This window comes from Lepidothrix coronata, unplaced genomic scaffold (genome assembly GCF_001604755.1).
Source record: "Lepidothrix coronata isolate B3197 unplaced genomic scaffold, Lepidothrix_coronata-1.0 Scaffold32, whole genome shotgun sequence".
Lineage (NCBI taxonomy): Eukaryota > Metazoa > Chordata > Aves > Passeriformes > Pipridae > Lepidothrix > Lepidothrix coronata.
Genome location: NW_016690212.1, coordinates 497,610 through 518,091, shown reverse-complemented (window position 1 = coordinate 518,091; position 20,482 = coordinate 497,610).

Below are 20,482 nucleotides of genomic sequence, written 5' to 3'. Positions count from 1 at the left end.
AAGTCATCTTTGACCATTCAGAAGCCATGGCAGTGTTTAGAAGCCGATTAGATAATAATGATAATTACAGAAAAATGCCCATATGGCCATTATTATATCAATTTTGCTGCTAGTAATTATGGTAACTCCTGCTACAAACCTACCTTGTGTAGTCATACAAACTAATTAAAATGCAATTTCTACATCTGCAAATGTTTTTGCCAATGGCTAAATTCAAATGGAGTTTCTGAGTGTACTATAAGGAATCCTAAAGCTCAGAGAACACACTATTGAATACCCAGGTTGTGCTTCAAGCCTTTCCACTACAGCTCTGCATGTCTTTCAGCAAGTAACCACCACTACACCTGCATTCCCATCTGGAAGAAAAAAAACATGGAATATTCCATGTTTGTAAGAGAAGAAAGAAAGTGATCTAAGCTTAACTAATACTGGTCAATAACAGACAATTTTCAAGTATCAGTGCGTCAAATTTAGAGGATTAAAACATTTGGTCACCTGGTTTTCAATAACTGACAGCTAATCTTTATTTGTTTCAAATGCCAGGAGTTCTGTTTCAAGGAGTATTTATTCACTGGAGCTTGGCATTTTTCTGGAAGACCTATAGCACAGAGCAAACCAGGCACTGAGCAGTAGGCTGGCATAAACTCTACCACTCTGATCATAGCCAAAAACTGGATAGAGGAATCAAGACTTGGACATTTCTAATGCCAAACAATAATTTGCAGAGTTCAAAGTGCACATACCACAAGCTCAGCAGCAGGAGGAGGAATGAACAACTGATGTATTTCAGGCCTAAATTAGAGTTAATATATTCAATTCAGTCAAGCCAGGACCCTGATTGAATAGCCCAGATCAACAGTAAATATGTATACCAGACATATTTAATATTCCTGTTTCCAGTTATCTTTACATAGGTTGACAGGATTAGAGGCCTATTACATCATCCCTCAACAGGATGAATAAGAAAAGAGAGAGAAACAGAGATAAACTTCATGTTTTCATTCCTAAAGATGACAAGTAGAAAACCCTAGCTAAAGAAACAGCTAATTAATGCATTTTCAAGTTCTTGGAGGTCTTCCAGTTAAAGGTGCTATCTCAGTGAGAAACGCTAAGCAATGATCTAATCATTATCTGATGCTTCTGAAAGCCACTCAACATGAGAAACAGACGTCCATTTTGTGTATAAACACCACACAGAATCTAAACGGTTTCCTGGGGAAAAATGGGGTAGAAAAAAAAAAAAAGTGGTTTGCTTCACTCATAATGCTCCTGTACTATAGGGTCTAGGAAAAAAGCATACACATTGACTGATGAATGATGTCCTCCTAAGTGAAGCCAACTGCTAGACCAACGCCAAAATCTAGCCAATTTTACTACTCCTGAAATGGCTACCAAGTAAGCAAACAATTGAAAACCAGGAGTTGTTCCCAAATGGATTTGAGGAAATTCACCATGCTGATAAATACTGTATGAGTTTAGTCTGTTCTAGAAACATAAACCCATTATTTTTGTAACTTGGTTACACCTCTGTCTTTCAAGTTCCCTATCCAGATTGAATATTTTGCCCTAATTTTCCTTCTGGCACTGAGTGAATGAACATTCAATGAAGAATTTTTCTATATATTCCATCTAATATCTGAGTTTTCCTGAATGCAATATTTTCATGCAAAATATATGCAGAAACTAACCTCACCTAGTTAAAGCTACAATATTCTTTCTCACAGTGATTTATGAACACAAAGCCTCATCTCAGTGATTCTAGATCCCAGTACCTGCAGTCCTGGTGGGTTGAACAGTCTCTGTGAGAAGAAAAACCTGTGGAAGTGATATTTCAGAAGGAAATCACTGCTATTCATCTGACTCAAACACAAATACTGTTATGTTCTAAACTTCTTTCCAGAAGAACAAATTTCCTAGCAGTGCAGCTGCTTCCTCGCTGTTACAGGTTAACTGGATCATTAATATGGGGACAGTGAAAAAGAAGTTGGTGTTGTGCAAGAAACTTTGGAGAACTGTAAACTGATTTGTAGTGTGTCTCTCTCTACGTTTTAGAGAGAATATAGGTTATGGAAGAGGTGAAAAGATAGCATTCCACTAAATCCTTTTCTCACCTCATGCTTTGAGGTTTCCCCATTCCCATTGCTCCCTTCAGCTCAGAGCTGTACCTCTGCACACTCAGCATCATTCCCGTCTTCATGAGCAGGAAGCACAGTAAATTAATGCTCTAAATTCCTTAGGACATTGTAATCCCACAGCCACCAGCCTGAAAGGGAACTGAACCATATATGAAACCATCAAATATGCTATCTAGTGAGTATGATGCCATGTCTTAGACAAAATAAGCTGACTCAAACAAGGCTAGAAAAGTATAATGATTTTCTGAAATGTTTTTTCATCAAATTACAGTGAAAAAGAAAATTAAAACTGTTAAAGGTCATATCTGATTGCTGTAACTGCACTGCAGCATCTTATTGACCTTTGGGAAACCATGGTGTTGGGAATGTACTCCTTGAGCATTTAAAATATTGTTCAACTTAGAAGACTGTGGCAAAAATTTGCTTTATTACAAACTCCATGTTTATATCTCTTCACTTTTAATTTTTCTAATGTGAGAAACTGAATGTTGAATTTGATAGATCGTAGAGCAGTTTCAGGACACCAGGATTAAACAGCGTATAGGATCTATCATATCCTGAAATGTGTTCTAGTTAAACATTTTATGCTTATAAATATCTTTGGTAATTTCTGACTCGCATCAAAACATCCAGATAAATGCGTAATTTCTGTGTAGAAAATGCACTTATTAAAGAAAAGTGCACACTAAAATAGTTTGCCTCCTGAGTTCTGTATACATTTTGATATGCTTAAGTTTAACAAGTTACTTGACTATAATAAAGTTAGAATTTCCTTCTTTAACTAGTTGCAGGAATGCATTTGTGTTTACACACTATATTTCCTACACAGGCACTTTGTGTCTTCATTTCTATGATGATCTACTGATGCCCAGTTGATTTATAAGTATCTTGACCAGAATTCTTTCCAAACACAACTCAAAATAGTAAAGAAAAAACTGGATCATGTTATTATTGATTAATTAATAAAAATATTTTTAAGTAATTTCCCTACAGCTTTCCATCAAAATTGTGTAGTTTGGTTTTACTCTTTATTATGAAAGATTAAATATTTGGGTTGACATTCACACATTTTGGGTTTGTCAACAGCATGATTTATCTTTGCAAGTCTGAGCAAAAATTCTGTTGATATTTCTATCTGCACATAATAGAACTGTAACATTTTTCAGTTACATTTTGCCCATTAACTTATCATTCCACAAACAATTGCTAACATTGCAAACCTTCAAGTAACTTCAAAACATCTTATGAAAGAATCAGCTTGCTGAAAAACCCTATCTTCTTTACAATATAGTGTGTCTTACAAGTAGCAAAATAAGATTATAAACAACATTCTGTATTGCAGTTAAGATCTTTAGCCATATCATATGTAATCTGTCAGATAATTATCAGTAATGAATGAACCTTTCCTAACTATAACCCAAGATGGCCAGAAGTTTTCTATTTGCCTTGGGTGAGCAAAACTAGGATGACCTGATGCTAGACTGGTGATATTCAGGGCAGGCTGCATACTTTCTGCAGTTTGAAGCACAAAGAGGGTTGTCACCCCTTCCTGGAACAAAGGATTATGCAGAAAATCCTGGTGAGAATGGTCAGGAGAGCGGCACTTAGGTACTTTCCAATTCTCTTGTTCCTGATTGACATCTACTTCAGAAAGCCTATATAGGTAACATTTATAGCATCCCAACCTTTAGAACATCCTTTACTTGTCTTTCTGTAAATTTGCTTCTCAATGTTCTTTCTTTGGTCTGGTTTTCCTTCAAGCCCATAATACAGCATTTGGAACAGTCTTGACCAACTCACTCACAAGCAAAGCCTCATTGACTTTGTGGAGTTTCTGTGTAGGATGAGGGCTTGGGCAGTACACCTCCATCAACTACATAAAGTCTTGAGCATAACTTTGCTGATAACTAGGGTTAAACTGAGGTCCTACTAAAATAATTGACAGAAGTCCCTGTAGTTTCCAAGGACATAAGGTTTTCCCTCATGATTATTCTCAGAGGAACACTTAGTAATAAATAGTCCACTTTAATTAAAGTTAAAACAGAATAAGGACAGGAAGTTATGACTTAGCAATGAATGTCATGTTTCCCTTGACAAAAATAGTAAAAATATTTTCTCAGACGTAAACTGTGCTTCCAAAATAAACTGTATCTTTTGCTGGTTTTTTGCTTGAACGTGGTAGATAAGTCTGTAACAAAGATATCTCATTCAAGCCCAAGAAAAACCTGTAGAGTACCATAGTTAAGAATATTTAATTCAGAGTATCTCTTCAGAAAATCCTTTTCTTTATCTTTGTCTTTTGTTGATAGAAATATCTTTAGAGTGGACAGGAATGGTCAAACTGAAGATAGGAAGTACATCATCTTTTTCGCTATCACCTGGACATATTAACCTTGAAAAACACTCTGAAAAATATTTTTCTAAACTGTGAATTTGTTACTGCTTTGAATGCTGCTTTTTTAATCCCACACTAAGAAAAGGAAGACCAAGCAAAGTAGATATTCATGGAACAGTTAGCAAAGGCCACAACTGGAATATATTTCTAGATGAACATTATTTGTAGTCTTCATATATGCATAATAGACAAATCTGAAAACTATTGGAAAAAATCTTTATTTCAAGTGAAGGAAGTGTGTTGTATTTGAAAGCAGTAGTCTAGGAAAATAATGGAAGATTGGTGAGGATGTCTATAAAAACACTCAATTGACTTGCAGATGGGGTGTGGAAAAGAACATATATCATACTAATCATTGTTTAGTCTTGTGTGTTTGACAAGTAGAATACGTGTTTAGATGGCATAGGCTGGTGATAGTCTAGAGACACTCTATCAAAGATGCTTGAGATTCCTGCCCTGATGCAGGAAAGATCAGAACATGGTGGTAAACTGCACCGGTGTGAAACCCTGATATACAGGCAGGAGCAGTAGGTTCAGTCACCCTCCAGCATGGACTGAATTACACAGTACCTGCGTCCCCACTTGTGTGCCTCTGCCTGGGTGTTGGTTTGGAGATCATCTCGTTCACAAGGTAATGAAAATAAATTTACTTTTTGCATTTCAGCTCTGATTTTGTGGTTGTTGCTGAGTACTGCCTGTGTAGAACATGCATTTAAAAAATCTACTTATCTGCAAGTGGTAAAGAAAAAACATATGAGTGGGTGAGAGAAAAAAAATTGGTTGGCTGTGAAAACCTCTTAAATGAAATAACAAAACAGAAATTAATATTGCACGGAGAAAAAAAAAACCAAAACTTAGCGGTGTTGACTTATTGTCTCATATACCTCAAAGTAAGTAAGCAGCAATTTCCTGTATATACTGTGTTCTACAGATGTGGGGAAGATCTCAAATCAGATCTCAAGGCCTTGCATCCCTGAAAGCTCTGCTGTCAGTGATCAACAATAGTAACTCATCTGCATCTCCTTTCAGGAGAGCATTTATAACAGCATTGTGTGCATGGGGTTTTTTTAAGACTTTCCAGTCTGAAGACAAAGACAGCCATCTTCTGCAACCCCACCTTCCTGCTGGAAAACTAGGCTGGAAAGGTTTTCATTTTTGTCCTGACTCAGACAGGAACTAAGACAGAGAATGCCAGTAGCTCTCACAGACCCTGTGGGCCAGTTAGGAAACACTGGGAGATAAATATTAAACGTATGAGGACTAGTTTTGTGGGGGATGCATTTAAAATAATATTAATAATAATTTTTTAATAATAATAATTATTATTGTTTAGAAAATACAACAAACATGAATCTTTATAGGAGGACTTTCCCCAGGAGTATTAATGTTCAGCTGAGGTATACCTTTTATGTAACCTACAGCATTTGTCTGCTCATCACCAAAATGTATCACTGGTTTAGTACAGTATTTCTGTTCTCATTTGCTAGTAATTAGGATTTAAATCCCCAAGAGATACAAATCAGAGTTCAGTCTTCTTGTTCACTTCACTTATTAATGGACAGCTGTCCAAATGAACATTTATTTATTATACACACATTTAATAATCTTAATTTTGGCATTAAGTATTAGTTTGTGACAAACAAATAAGGCATGAATAATAGAGCATATTCATTTAAGGTCACATGCATTATTAAAATAATACAAAACTTCACAAAAGGAATCACAACCCTGCTTCAAACTTATCTATAAGTGAACATAGAAGTCATTTTAAATGCTAGCAAATCTGACTAGTTTTATGCAGATTTTATATGACTAATAATTACATTTATTTCCCGATTATACCTAATACAAGCAATACAAGAAAACAAACAGGAAAACAAATACCCAACTGTATTAGACATTTTAGAGCAGTGCATCTTGTGGCATTCATAAAGGGGAAGTTGGGGTTTCTGGATCAGTCCTGTTTGTCACTCATTGATCACACATGACAATTTTGGACAGTTCTGAAAAAATACTTATAGTACTTGGAAATTTTTCGAAGCCAACAAGCTTTTGGTATTTTTTGTGGTGGCTTGGGTTTGGTTTTTTTTTTAGTGGAGAGTTAGTGAGTGTTGTTTTGGAACTTTTACCACAAGGTTTATATATGTGGAACTCACATACAGATTTCAATAACCTTTCACAACTTCAGCTGTGACTTGGAGAATAACTTTATAATGAGAACTGCAATAAATTGGAATTGCGATAATGAGGAAAGTGCTTATAATTAGTAAGGTAATGTATATTTCTTCATCTGCACTATACATTGCATAGGAAAATTACTTAAAGAAAATGCTTCCTGGAATAAACTGTGTTTTGATTTATTTTTTTTAAATAAATAGCCAACACTAAGTAAGGAATTGCAATATTTTGTATCAGTTTGGAATTTACCTTTGTCAAATTTTGCAGTCAATTATTTCTGGTGGAGCTAACTTTCAGCATCCTGTTTTCCTTTGGAACCCAACCCTATCTGATATCAGTAAGTGAAACTGCTGAATTTCTAGTACTGTGTAAATTTACATCAGCCACAGATCTGATGACAGCTCTGGCATGGATTAACTATGTGCATTTGGAAGGAGACAATTCTACTGCCCTCTTATCTCTGTTCATCCACAGTAGCAAGCTCAGTCTGAACTTGCATACTTTTAAACAGTGAAATTCTTCAGTTCCCATCTTCTGTAGCATCCACAACGAACCACAGCCTGATTCCCTTTCTTATTAGAATTCAAAAGCAAGAAAGAGCAGTAACTTCCAGTGATCACACAGAGTCTCACAGCAGACTGACACACAACTCCAGCAGGGAAGCAATGTGGAGAAGATTTCAGCAGAAGAGTAGGACCTGATGAGGTCATCAGCTACCATTGTTGGAGAATTTTACAAAAGACCTGCCAGTGAAGCTGAGCATTAATCACAAATGTCTTTCTAAGACCCTGTCAGATTTTCTGAATGATTTTATACAATCTATGGCTGTATTTTAGGTTTTTGTTTCCAAAGTAATCTTTCAAATGTTTTCCCTTGATCTAACAAATAAAATTAATTACAACTTGACAACTTGATGTTGCCAAGGTTGATAAAGATCAGGAATTCAAAAGAGAATACATCTTGACTGTCATGTAAAACAAAGTTCTGACTTGAGTTTATCATTAAAATGAAATGTAAATGCAGACCTGATCCAAAATCTCACATTGGTTATCTGTGATTTATGATGAAACCTGGACTTTTCGTTGAAGTTTTGTATGCAGACTATGTTGCATGACTTTGCTTCTACCATAATTGATTCTGAATAATTTTTTAGAAAAAAAAAAAAGAAAACCAATGAAGTTTTAAGCCAGATTTTCTTATATTCTTTTTTGCCTAAAATCTACTTAAACCCACTAATATAACTACACTAATATAACTACTAATATTGTTTATGTTAAAAGGGACATCTCAAGATCATTTAGCCTAGGCCTCCTGCTCAAACAGGATCAGCTAGAACAAGTTGTGCAGGACTGCATCCAGTTGGGTTTTGAATATCTACAGTGACATACAGTGAGACACCTATCCATACTTATACAATTTTAGTATATCTTTTATATACATAATATATATGTAGAAAATATTCCTTCTTCTGTTCTTACTTCTGTGCACTGAATTTGGAATTCTGAGTTAACAGTACTCACTCAGAAATGTGTAACAATGTACTTTAAATCATGTCTAAATTTCTCAGATACAGCCGGTTTTGAGGGGAGTCATATAATTTAACTGCCTAAAGTCTTCTAGTCCACAAAACTTGATCGATCTCTTAACACTGACATGTAATTATACTAGAAATAAAGTCTTGTGAAGCTGTGAGTTTTACAAGAATCAAGGTTTTTTAAGTTTTGTGTCTAGATGTCTTTGATGTCCAACACTTTCACCTTCCTTACAAACTGCATTCCAACTTGTAGCATTGCAGGGAGACAGGGCATCACAGCCTTTTGTTTCTATTTTCTGGTTATATTTATAGAATATTGTGACACAGAGCATGGAGACACCTGACATAATCACACTGAGACTGGCACATGCCTGCAGTGCAGTGCTAAATGCTGGCTCAACTTCTTACAGTCAGAGCTGTGTAAACAAGCCACTGCTTGACATGACACGTTGCCTATCAGCTGGCTCGCACTGAGCACAGGTGTCGCAGGAATCTCTGCACCTTGCTACACTGCACACTGAAGCAAAACACCCTCCCATACTGCCCTAATGTGTGAGCTCTGTGATAGACATTGGACTGTCATCCCTTACACGACCAATTCCTTGCCTTTCATCCAATTTAGTCTTACACTGCTCTTCTTCTATTATGTTTAACATTGCAAAAAAGGCACAATGCAAATTACCACAACCATTTGCTCTAACACTGAGAACAGTTTTATGAGAATAAAATAAATTTCTCATTCTCTCCATTCATTGCAGACAATAAGTGGGATTCATCTGACAAAACATAAGCATCCGTAATGCTGATAGGGGGAAACAGGTTCTTCTGAGAAGCAATCTATTTTATCCTTAAACAGATAACTATAAATAAGTTGGAGGAGCTACATCCTGAGAGTACCTCTTTTTCTCCACTGACTAAAAGCTCAAAAACAGACAACCACATTGCAGATGCCTAGACAGAAGAGACTAATCATATCATTTTTCTCCGCAGCTTTCCCATGTCTTTTTTACCAGTCTTCATTCCTCAAAGGAGCACTGCTCTCTCTCTTGCTGTGGCAGTATGACCCAGTAAAGAAACAGACACAACAAGCACAACATAAAAAGCAATTTATAGCAAATCTCAGTGTTTAAACCACAGGAAAATGTTCTAAGCAGATATTTGAAATTCCTGCTTTAATGCTGCAGTCTTTACACTGGATTTGATACTGATTATACTCTTTAAGCATTATACATGTATCAGTGAAGGAACTGAGATCAGCGTTAGACCCACATATTCAACTTCTATTTCTGACTGCCACAGTAACTACAGAGGAATTATAGAGTTCTGAATTAGAAGTTGTTTTACTGATGTCCAGTCATTTTAATAAACAGAAGTAACTGGTTTGGGTTTTTTTCATTTCACAAGAAATAATGAACTTCACCAGATGAACAGGTTCTCAAGAAAATTGTACACATGAATATCCCTCATTATATGAACAGAGTTTGTAAAAAGCAATAATAAACAAGTAATGAACTTTTGATAGAGCCATGTTAACATAACATTTTTTTCTGTAATGATTGTACTCAAACTTTCTAATTTGTTCAATATTTATCTACTTTTCATCTCCTAAACACTTGAAGTAAATCTATATATTGCTTGCAATGTAAGTGCCTGAATTTCAGTACACAGTATATATTTCAAGTGGAAGGACTTTTTCTCTATAGGCAGTGTCATGATTTCTTTAATATAATGTCTATAAAACCTGAAGTATATATTTGACACTCCAAATGACTGAAAAAATAGACTCATCAGAAACAACAATCTCTTTCAGGAACTAATGTATTTTTATTTTATGAGTTTTATAAGGAGATAAGTAACAGACCAATATACAAAGGAGACTAGTTCTTAAAGAATAACAGCTGTGTTTGTGAATGTGTAAGACATACCCATAAAATCTTCCATGAGAAATCATTACAGGTAGAACTTTCAAAGAGATAGAAAGCAAGCAAACAAGATATAGATCCTTCTGACATTTTCAAAGCATGGCTGTCTCATGTTTGGAATGATAAACATTTAGATGTATGATTTGTGTTGTAGTGTTTTCAAAGTAAAGCTTTTGAATCTGGGTGCCAAAGGTACTGCATTGACCTATGTCATGTCTAATACTGATTAAAGGTTGTGCAAATAGACTCTGAATCTAACAGCAAGATATCTATTGACATTTTCTAATACAGATGGCAGTCCTGCCAGCTCTGGCTGTTATGTCTCACAAACTGAAGAAAGGTCAGTGCTGGAGGGGTGTTTCACCTTCACTCACAGTGGTACAAGTGATGCACAGCTGACACCTAGTTTGACTGAGCCCTGAACCAGACCTTGGCACACCCCTACATTGAACTAGCCTATGTGAAACACCATTTTCAGATGTAAAGCTGAGCTCATTATAGTCAGCTTAAAATCACATGTCACTTTCCACAAGTATTATAGGGGAGTGGTGTGAATAGAGAAACTGTAGAGAAGCAGGACAGTGAAATGTATTCCCTTAGAACTACCACAGAACCTCTTTTTACCTATATCCTAATCCTAAAGGATTTGATATGCTTACTGGCTTGTCACATAAGTTCCTTTTAGGCTGAGTGCTGTTCTGACAAGAGAAGGAGAACACAGCATGTATGTAATCTCCATCCAGGCACACAAAACAGAATTTGTGATTGTTCCATAGGGGAATCTCTTAGCACCTTTACTCATATGCAATGAGGCATGAGAAATACTAATTTACAGCAAAATCATAAATCCCTTGTTGTTATCACTGATAATTTTTCACATATGTTCACTTCTGACAATAATACTTTGCTTGGATTACCCATGCTGTCACTACAATAAGGTACAAACTTTAAAAGAGCAGTGATTTTCATACCTTCAAACTTTGTAAACTCTTTATTTGTAGGATTAAAACTGACTGGATTTAGTCTCAATCTCAGCATGATCCTACATTTCTGAATGCACGAAAAATTAGTTCGTATATTTTGAACTTAGGAGACAGTGAAAAAATGTTTAGCAATTTTTTACATGACAGATTCATCTGATTATGCTTATACCAGACAAATAATTTTACACAAAAAATAGATTCATTGTTTATAAATAAAGGCTGAAGAACCTGTTCTGTTATTCAAGTTCACTGTTGACTGTTGTTGAAGTTTTCTCAGATCTACCTTTCAGGAAATTTTTGGAACTTTCCAGTAACTTCTACTTTGTAAACTGTAAATATTGATACTTGTCCTATCCTCTGCTAATGTCTTCAAGTATGTATATTTTTATTTAGCTGAGTGGGAACGTGGCCTTAATTAAGGCTTCTAGGTTCTAATGTAGAACAACAACACCTTCAGTACAAACAGAATTCTAAATCGAACACTGAGATTGTAATATAATCATAAGTTTCTGGGAATTGGTAAAATCTCTGTATTTTTCACTTCTGCTTTACTAAATCTCATTTCTCACACTTCTGCTGAAAACATCTTCCTAACCCAGCAGAGTACCTCTCCTTCTCTCTGTATCCTCAAGCCCCTATGGAGGTTAAAGGACGGCATATGAAGTTACAATGCTGTACAGATCAATGTATCACGTGCTATTCCTGCTTCTATTCCTATACTTCTAGTCTATTCCAATAATTGTCAAGAAAATTATGCCATAAGAAAAAAGAACAAACAGAAATGATGTCATCATAATTTCTTTCATGCGTTAAGTCTTTGTGTGTACACCTCTAAACCTTTTTTTGCTTTTGTGGGAAGCGTAAATCTGTATTTGACCTTAGAACTTTCTGAAAATTGAGCTGACCTGGAATCATAGGTAGGTAAAGCACAGTAATAATAGAAGTTGAAAATCAATACACTCCTTTACAGGGTCATGCCGAAGTAATTTTGGTTTCAAAGACAAAATGATATTTGGATTTTGTGAGATTTCTTTCTATTGCCAATTAACTTCATAGCATCCTTGTGTCACAGCTGAAAAAGATCTAGACAGTGACTCTTAAAATCTGAGGCAACTTAGCAGTTATCAAATAACTTTCTAATATAAAAATACACTGCATAACTATGAATTTTTAATGTATTATACCATATGAAATCTGCCCCTGTTATAACTAACTAAGCTGCAATTCTCAGTACTCAGTGTACCCACCTTTAAAGGAGCCTGGTTCTTTTGTATGTTGGGGTCGATAGTTCTTCAGTGTCTCCAAACACTGAACTTCAACCAGATTGATCTACTTGACTTCATCTCTGAACAGCTCTCAACATTTTTCTACCAATATTATGTTACTCTAATATCTGAGAGGGAAATCAGTCTCACAAAAGCCATACAAAAGCCAATGTAGGTTTTAAATCCCTTTTCAACCTTTCTTAGTCTTTTCTTTCATGACTTCTAATGGCCACACTCCTTTTTTTTTTTTTCCTTTTTTTTTTCTAAAAATTGAAAGAAATTGTTCCCTGCATTATGATACTGAAAGTTTTAACTACTATTCAACAAATTGCCTGCATGCAGTACATGTTTAGTGGTACCTGTATTCACAAATAAGAAATCTGTTAGTAAATCAGTCTTTTGTTATGTAAATTTTTCTGTTACCTCTGTTATAGTCTGCATTTGCAGATTTCTGTTTATTTCATGCAACAGAAATAAATCTATTATTTTAACATTTAAATTGTCAAACAAGTATTGAGTCTACTGTCTATGGTTTGAAAATATAGCTTAATATTTTCTGTGTTTACTTGCTTTTATAGAATTGTTTATTGAACCAAAATCTTATAAGGCATTTGATAAGTATCACACTGTATAATGATTTTTATTGTTCTGCAACTTATTGTGAAAATGAAATTCAAATGTCAAGTCTATGAACTTGGAGAGGCAGTCACTTGCAAAAACTGTTATTCCCCATCTTCTGGTTTGAATGGGGGGAAAGTATGGTTTACTTCCTCATCTTGACTTACAAAGAAACTATGAATTTTCTCTGTACATACACAGGTCCACAATCCTGGAATATCTTATAATATAAAATTTATTTTTGTCCTTATATTCAGTTTCATTAAAAAAGAGCACTTCATCATACATGAATACATAACTTGTATTCAGCCTCAATACTGCTCATGTTAATACTAAAAGTGCATTTGACACTATTTAAATTAGATGAATTCACTTTGTCTCTCTTATTCAGATTATAAAACATAATTCATCTTTTTTATGAGTAGTGTTTATCTCGGTGCATCAGAAGACATTAATATTTACGTCATTACTTCAGAACAAACTCTTAAGAGTAAATGATACAATTTCTTATTCAAAAGGAATTGTCTATTTAGCACAAGTGAAAAGGTGCTTAATAAATGTCACTAAAGGCAAAATATGAAAGCTACAAAGTTGCATAGGTGACACCATAGGCATAATTTCAGCTGTTTTGTCAATGGTTATGTGAACATTTATCAAGCGTCTTCGGTTCACAGTCAAACCACACACAGACTGATAGAACAGATAATTAGTAAACTATAATTTTACTTTTAAAGAGATTATTTTTAGTGTGAATGATACCAAGGTACAGTAAAAATGGGAGCAACTCTGATGCTTGCATAAACTAAGTCATCAAAATAAACCTGCAGTCTGACAGCTGACCTGATGTCTCTTCATCCCTTGTAAAGGATTTCCGTTAACTATCATTATGGAAGGAAAAGAAAACTCAGATTCTGAACTACTCACTGCCACTTACAAAGATGAAGCGCAACTGTTCTAACATTTAAAAAAAGTCAAAATGTTTGTACACAGACTGCCTCTTTCAAATGCATGTATTCAAAATTACATTGATTCATCTACAAGTACTGGGGACAATTTTCCACCTCTCAACACTAGTTCCAAGTAAATTTATGGGATTTTCACAAGGAGGAAAGACCTGGAGAGAAACTTTTCAAAATACATGAATAAAATACCAAAGCAACTCAATTTCAATATTAAATGTATCATTGGAATAGAGTGGTGAGGTCAGTAAGTCCCAAAGGATTAGATCTATTCGTCTAACTACATAATAGTGTCTCATATTGTCCTTGCCATGTGAAAAAATCAATAACCTGTGGCAAATGTAGCTACAGACTTCGTCATCCATGAAAATAAGAGTTTTCCCTGTGAAAGTTTAACCCATCACATAAAGGATGTTTAAGAAAAATCAGGACAAGATGACATCTATAATGAATTATTATTTATAATTTCTAGCAGGTAAAAGATCATAGAAATCTGTTCTGTCTGAGGAAAAAAGATAAATCATTTTCAAGTGAGTGGTAGCCCATTTATACATTACTACAAAACACTCAAAAAATCAAACAACAAACTTTTTCCTTTAAGTGCTGCCATAAATGTACATCAATTTTCTCTTAATATGTAAGCAAGAAATGACTATGTTTACAGCAAAATGACAGTTTGTGGGACAGGAAGAAATGTATAGAAAATATAAGGGTTTGAGGGATTTTTACATACCTGGTTTGGACAGTAATTTTGCTTTTCCGTCATGGATGGCACCCTTTCTATTTAATTTAAAGCTTGGAAATGACCAGATTTTATTTTTTTATGTTGTATAAAAAGCAAAAACTTCATGTAACCTAAAATATTCATGTAGCATAATACAGTTCCCACATTTATGATGAGAAAAATGTCACTATCTAAATTACATTAAATCACCAAAGAATGATTTTTCTGAAATAAAATATCAGAATAATTCTGAAATAAAAATCTTATTTGTTCCCAATAAAACTTAACTTTCCATTTGCAGACATTAAAATAAAACATCATAATCCTTTACAATCCTTAAACTTTTTTCATCTAGTTGAAATTACCCATTGACTTTTTCTTATTTTCCCACTAAGTTTGCTACTGGTGATAGACATTCCATTCCCCTACTTCTACATATGTTGAGCACTATTAAAATAAAGTGTGAAGAGCATTTTATGAATTGGGATGAGCAATGTTCAGCTTTCAGACTGTCAACTCGAACAATGGAAAGGGAGGGCTTGTCCATTTTGACAGCTCCAAAGAAAGCTATGGAGATTATGCACACTAGTTAAATAACGAATATTATGATGGTAAGGTCAGTAGTGGGTTTTGGTTTTGGTTTTGTTTTCCCCAGAAAGAATTAGGTGAAAATAGTGAGAGAAAGTAGGAGAAAACTGGTCAGTGTTGAGGGAAAATGGTGTACTAGAGTCACGTTCTTTGTGCAGAACCTGAGGACATCGATTTGGCTGATTACTCATTTGCTCAAAGCCTGAAACCCAGACTGAAGTTGTATAATACCAATAGCATCATACCCAAAACAGATGTGTAATGTTTTAGTTGTATTTGAGAACCAGTTGCAGTACTGTTGTCACGATAATGAAGCTGAGTAGACAAATGCTATGGAATATTTATTCTTTATCAGCTGATGAAACAGATTTTGAGTGAAGAACTTGAATTCAGATATAAACTAAGAACATAGAATCATAGAATCATGGAATCATAGAATGGTTGTTGTTGAAAGAGACTGTAAAGTTCATCCAGTTCCAACCCATCTGCCATGGACAGGGACACCTTCAACTAGACCAGGTTGCTCAGAGTCCCATCCAAGCTGGCCTTGAATTCTTCCATGGATAGGGCATTCACAAGTTCTCTGAGCAACCTGTTCCAATGTCTCACAGTAAAGGTTGTCTACTAATATCCCATCTAAACATACTTTCAGTTTATGAATGAAAATTTATAAGTTGAAATTTGTATATAAATTAAATTACATCTTAATCATATGTTTCTTTTGCACTACTTGCATCTCCATGGCAATGCAACTATATATCTCTTTTAAATATTACTTACTATGCACTGGGATGAAATAATACTTGTGTAATTTTCTTTCAATAGCTACTTTCAGAATTTCTGTTTGGTAAAAAATGGAAAGTTGCTAGTTTATTCTTTGAAGTAATAATTGAAGTGAGGGCAGTGTTTCCACAGGAGACAATTACGTATTGCCTCTTTATTAAATAAAAGAATGTTAAATTATCCAGCAAAAACTAGTTGCACTGTGCTTCACAGGGACCCAAAATATTAAGCTTTTAGTGAAAGGACAGAGAAATGGAAGTAATTATTCAGTCAAAACTGAAGAAACATAGTACAGTCTCCAGTGACACTCTAACTTCACCCACAGTCATCTCAGTGTTTGACTCTCAGTCAGAACAGCAAAAAAGGCCATCAGGAAGACATCACAGCCTGGAGGTGAGCACCTGCAACACCCGAAAGGCATATCATGATCAAGGCACCCAAACAAGGAATCTACACCACAGTTCCACACCTAGAACAGAAACCTCCCTAAGCTACAGACTTTGAAATAATGAGTTGAGGGTAAAACTCATTTCTTAATTTTCTAATTTACTTAAGTTTCCACTGTGGTCCAGAAAAGTCCACACCCTCCATTCTGAACTGAGTCATGATTCTTTTTGAAAATTACCCTAATCCAAGTCAATTATTTTGCAGGTCAGATAAAAGCTGCAGAACTACAACAAAAAATTACTCTTTCGTCTAAATGAAAGAAGGGTTTGATGACAGATCACCTGCTGCTCTGTAAGATCACTTGCTGCTCTGTAAGAATCTCTGATCACTAGTGTGTACAGTATTGAAGAGTAGTCCTCTCTTAATCTCTTCTGTCAAAGATGTTAATTTTGTGAACCATTAGTAATTCTGGGAAGTCATATAAATACTGAGGTTATTGAGGGACAGAACAACTTTGCAACATGTTTTCATTAAAGTTTTTTAAAAAATGTAAAATATATTTCACTGCCTTAAATAGCTATAGAGAATCTGTAAAAAGTAAATCATTATGCCATAATGTGTTAAATACATCAGAAATTTATTCATAGTGATGTTAGGCTTTTATATCATACAACATTAATCACTTGAAGTATTTTTCATTCTCCTATGGGAAGACATTGCTTTCAAACTTCAAAGATAGTTACTGCTTTTGAATCTGCTAAATTTTCTTTCAAGACTTTAAATTGTATAAACTATGTCTGTGACCCAAAGGCTGTTGATGTCCTAGATCCATTTGCACCTTCCTTACAGAGAACAAAATTTGCTTTCTATCCCTAGGAAAAATTACTCTCATGTGTAACAAAGTTTGGACCTTGGAACCAGCTTTATCAGAATAGTAATTGAGATTTCCTTCAACTATCCTTTGATATAGGCTGTAGTATTACTGTGTCAGCTCCGAAATGATTTTCACTACAAAAATGACCTTAAAATCCCCAAAAAATTTTTTAGAGAAAGGACTGTTGGTCCATTTTTTCATCTAGACCAACTTTTTCTTCATGTCTCTAGTCATTTTGCTACAAGATTAATCTTCAGAACATACTATAGGTTGTTCTTTTTAGTTTCTTTCTTCCCTATTTTCCTTTCCTAGATAACAATCCTTTAATTCTTACATATTTTGTAATCTGTTATATGAGGATTGGAATGCATATAGCCTATGAAGCTGTCTTCACAGTTTAGCTTCATTTCATTGTATTTAAATAATTTCTGAAATCAGAATCCAAACATCATTAAAATGCATATTTGATCAAAGAACTTCCTTTCTTAAGATCAAATGTTCTTGGCCTCAACTTACACTACTTGCAGATATTTGAACTTGATGAAATAAGGGTGCATTTTTTTCAAAGCTAGAAGGAAAAGTAGAGGTACTTCAAAATCTCTAAAAATCAGCAACAAAGGAAAAACATTGTTAATACGATACTGTGAAAGGGATTCAGGTAAAAATGAAAAGGTAAATACAGGCAAGAAATTTCACTGGTAATAAAGAAAAACAAGAACTAGAGTTCTTGGAGGCTTTGAAAAAAAAATCTATTTTTAAAATCTGGACCTACTCTAAAGAAAATCTCAGAAAGTGAAACAGTTATTTTTCCAAACTGGTGATCTGGCTTTCATTAATTTAGACATCTGAATACACAAACAGAGGCTGTTTCTCAACATATAAGCTATATTATAAACATTTTGCTTCATTTTTTGTTTTCTTGTAGTGGAAATAACACATCACGTGAATTGTACTGTCTCATATTCAAAATTTTTTGTTCATACTCTAAACACATAAATAGTTCCACTAAAAGCTCCACTAATGAATCATGTTCTTAAAGTCAAACTATTTTATTTCAGTAGGGAAACATAAAAAGTAATTTCTAGTAAACTCATTTCTGTAAGAATTTTCATTTTGGGAACAGAAAACAGCATGAAGTATGCTGAAGTATATTTGTTCCAAAAATATTTATCTTGGAATAGCATCATGAAGAAATACTACTTACGTAAATTGTAATAACATCATATTTCTTTAAAAGATACTAAGAATATAATGAATAAAAAAATATCTAAAAACTACAGGTTTGGATCACAAAATACTGAAGTATGAGTTTAGGTCTCATTGATCTAAATGCTTAACTAACTCCTTAATTTGATCTAATATCTGATTGATCTAAAGCCTACAGCATACAAGTCAAATACATAACTGCGTCTTCTTCAACAGTATATTTAAATATCTGCTTATTTACTTTAAGAAGAGATAATTTTTTTAATTTAAATTTTAATAACTTTTACACAACCCTTCCTCCAGAAAAGCTCTATTATATACATCATTTGAATAGAGTGTGTTTCCTCCTCAATATGTATGAAGACAATCTTCCTGATTTCCTCAGACAAATGAACTTAGCCCCTGACCATGTGGCAAAGTCCCTTGAGTCAAGAAGTTCATTGAATTCATCATTGAATGATGGCAGAGAAATGCCATCTGCAGTCTGCTCCACTGAATTTCTTATGTGAAGAATCAAACCCATCACACCTTTCCATTGAATAACAATTTACTGAATTGTTTTGAGGAAAATTACATTTGATACCATATCACTGAGGACCTTCCTTTGGACAATATGCACAAAAATCTTCATGGTTTTATAAGACTCAGCTGCATTCAATAGACTCGAGTACTTATAAGTCTTATCAGTTTATGTTTTAACACTAATGAATTTGAGTCATCTCCCTGTTGACGTTACTAAGGGAGACTGTGAGAGAGCTGAAAAGAATCTTATTTTAGAAAAGTAATTTAATAAAGAACTTGAGGAGCTGGGGAAAGTGTATTAGACTGACAAAGGAAATCTGTTCTAGACATAAAACACCATGCATAAACACTTAAATGAAACTAGATTATGTGATGAAAGAAAGGAGGGAGAAGGGGGAGAGGAAGATGGGCAAGTAGGGCATGGCTGGTAATTGTAGAATCATAAAAGTAAAGGACCAAATGACAAAATGAAGGGAAAAGTTAATAACTGTTCTAAGTATAAGCTCAAACATACTTTCTATTTCCTTGTAATATATTGCACTTTTCCAGCCCATTTTGTCTTTTACCTAAGATGAACCAATATGACACAAACTTTACAGCAACAAACAAACAAAAATCCCAAATTACTGTTATTCTTTGGAAGTTAGACACTCATTTCCTCTAAGATGAAGATATCAGAAAAATTTGACTTTACAATAAACTATACTGTGATTGGAAAATGAGAGTAAACACTTATATAGAACAGACCTTTCTCTAGATATCAGAGGCGTAAAAGTTAAATAATAAATAAAAGTTAAATATAATAATCATGTAATAAATAGTGTTGATCTTGTAAAAATATTCATTTTCAAAACATATTATAGAAAACTACTGTGACTTGTTATAAACTGCTTCATATCAAGAACTTCTTGAATACAAGTGTTGAACAAATGCTTGTTCTTGATTGTGTAGCTCTCCTCTCACTTTAAGAATAGCTGGTTATATTTTTGTCAATGGCAGCCAACACTCATTGCTATGAATCAAGCCACACTGACACAGCTAAACACAGATAAAACAGAGTCAATAAAACGTGAGAATAAATTACTTGGATGTACAGCAGACTAACCAAAGCTAGCAGCATGGATCTTTATTTGGAGAATTTCCCAATATTCAGCAATTTCAAAGGTACTTTTCTTTGTCTTCACAAGTTACAGTGATTTGTGAAAACACAGAAACATTTTCATCACAAAGTTCTCTAATACAAACACAAATTTCAAGCTGTTGTGTTGTCACATAGATTGCATCTAGCACAACATTTTGCCCAATATTGTTTGCCCAACTTTGCCATTGGTACCATCCATATAGATACGTATTGGAGTATTCAATTTTCTCCTTTGTCTGGAGAGGAGTAGGTGAATCTTTCTAAATTA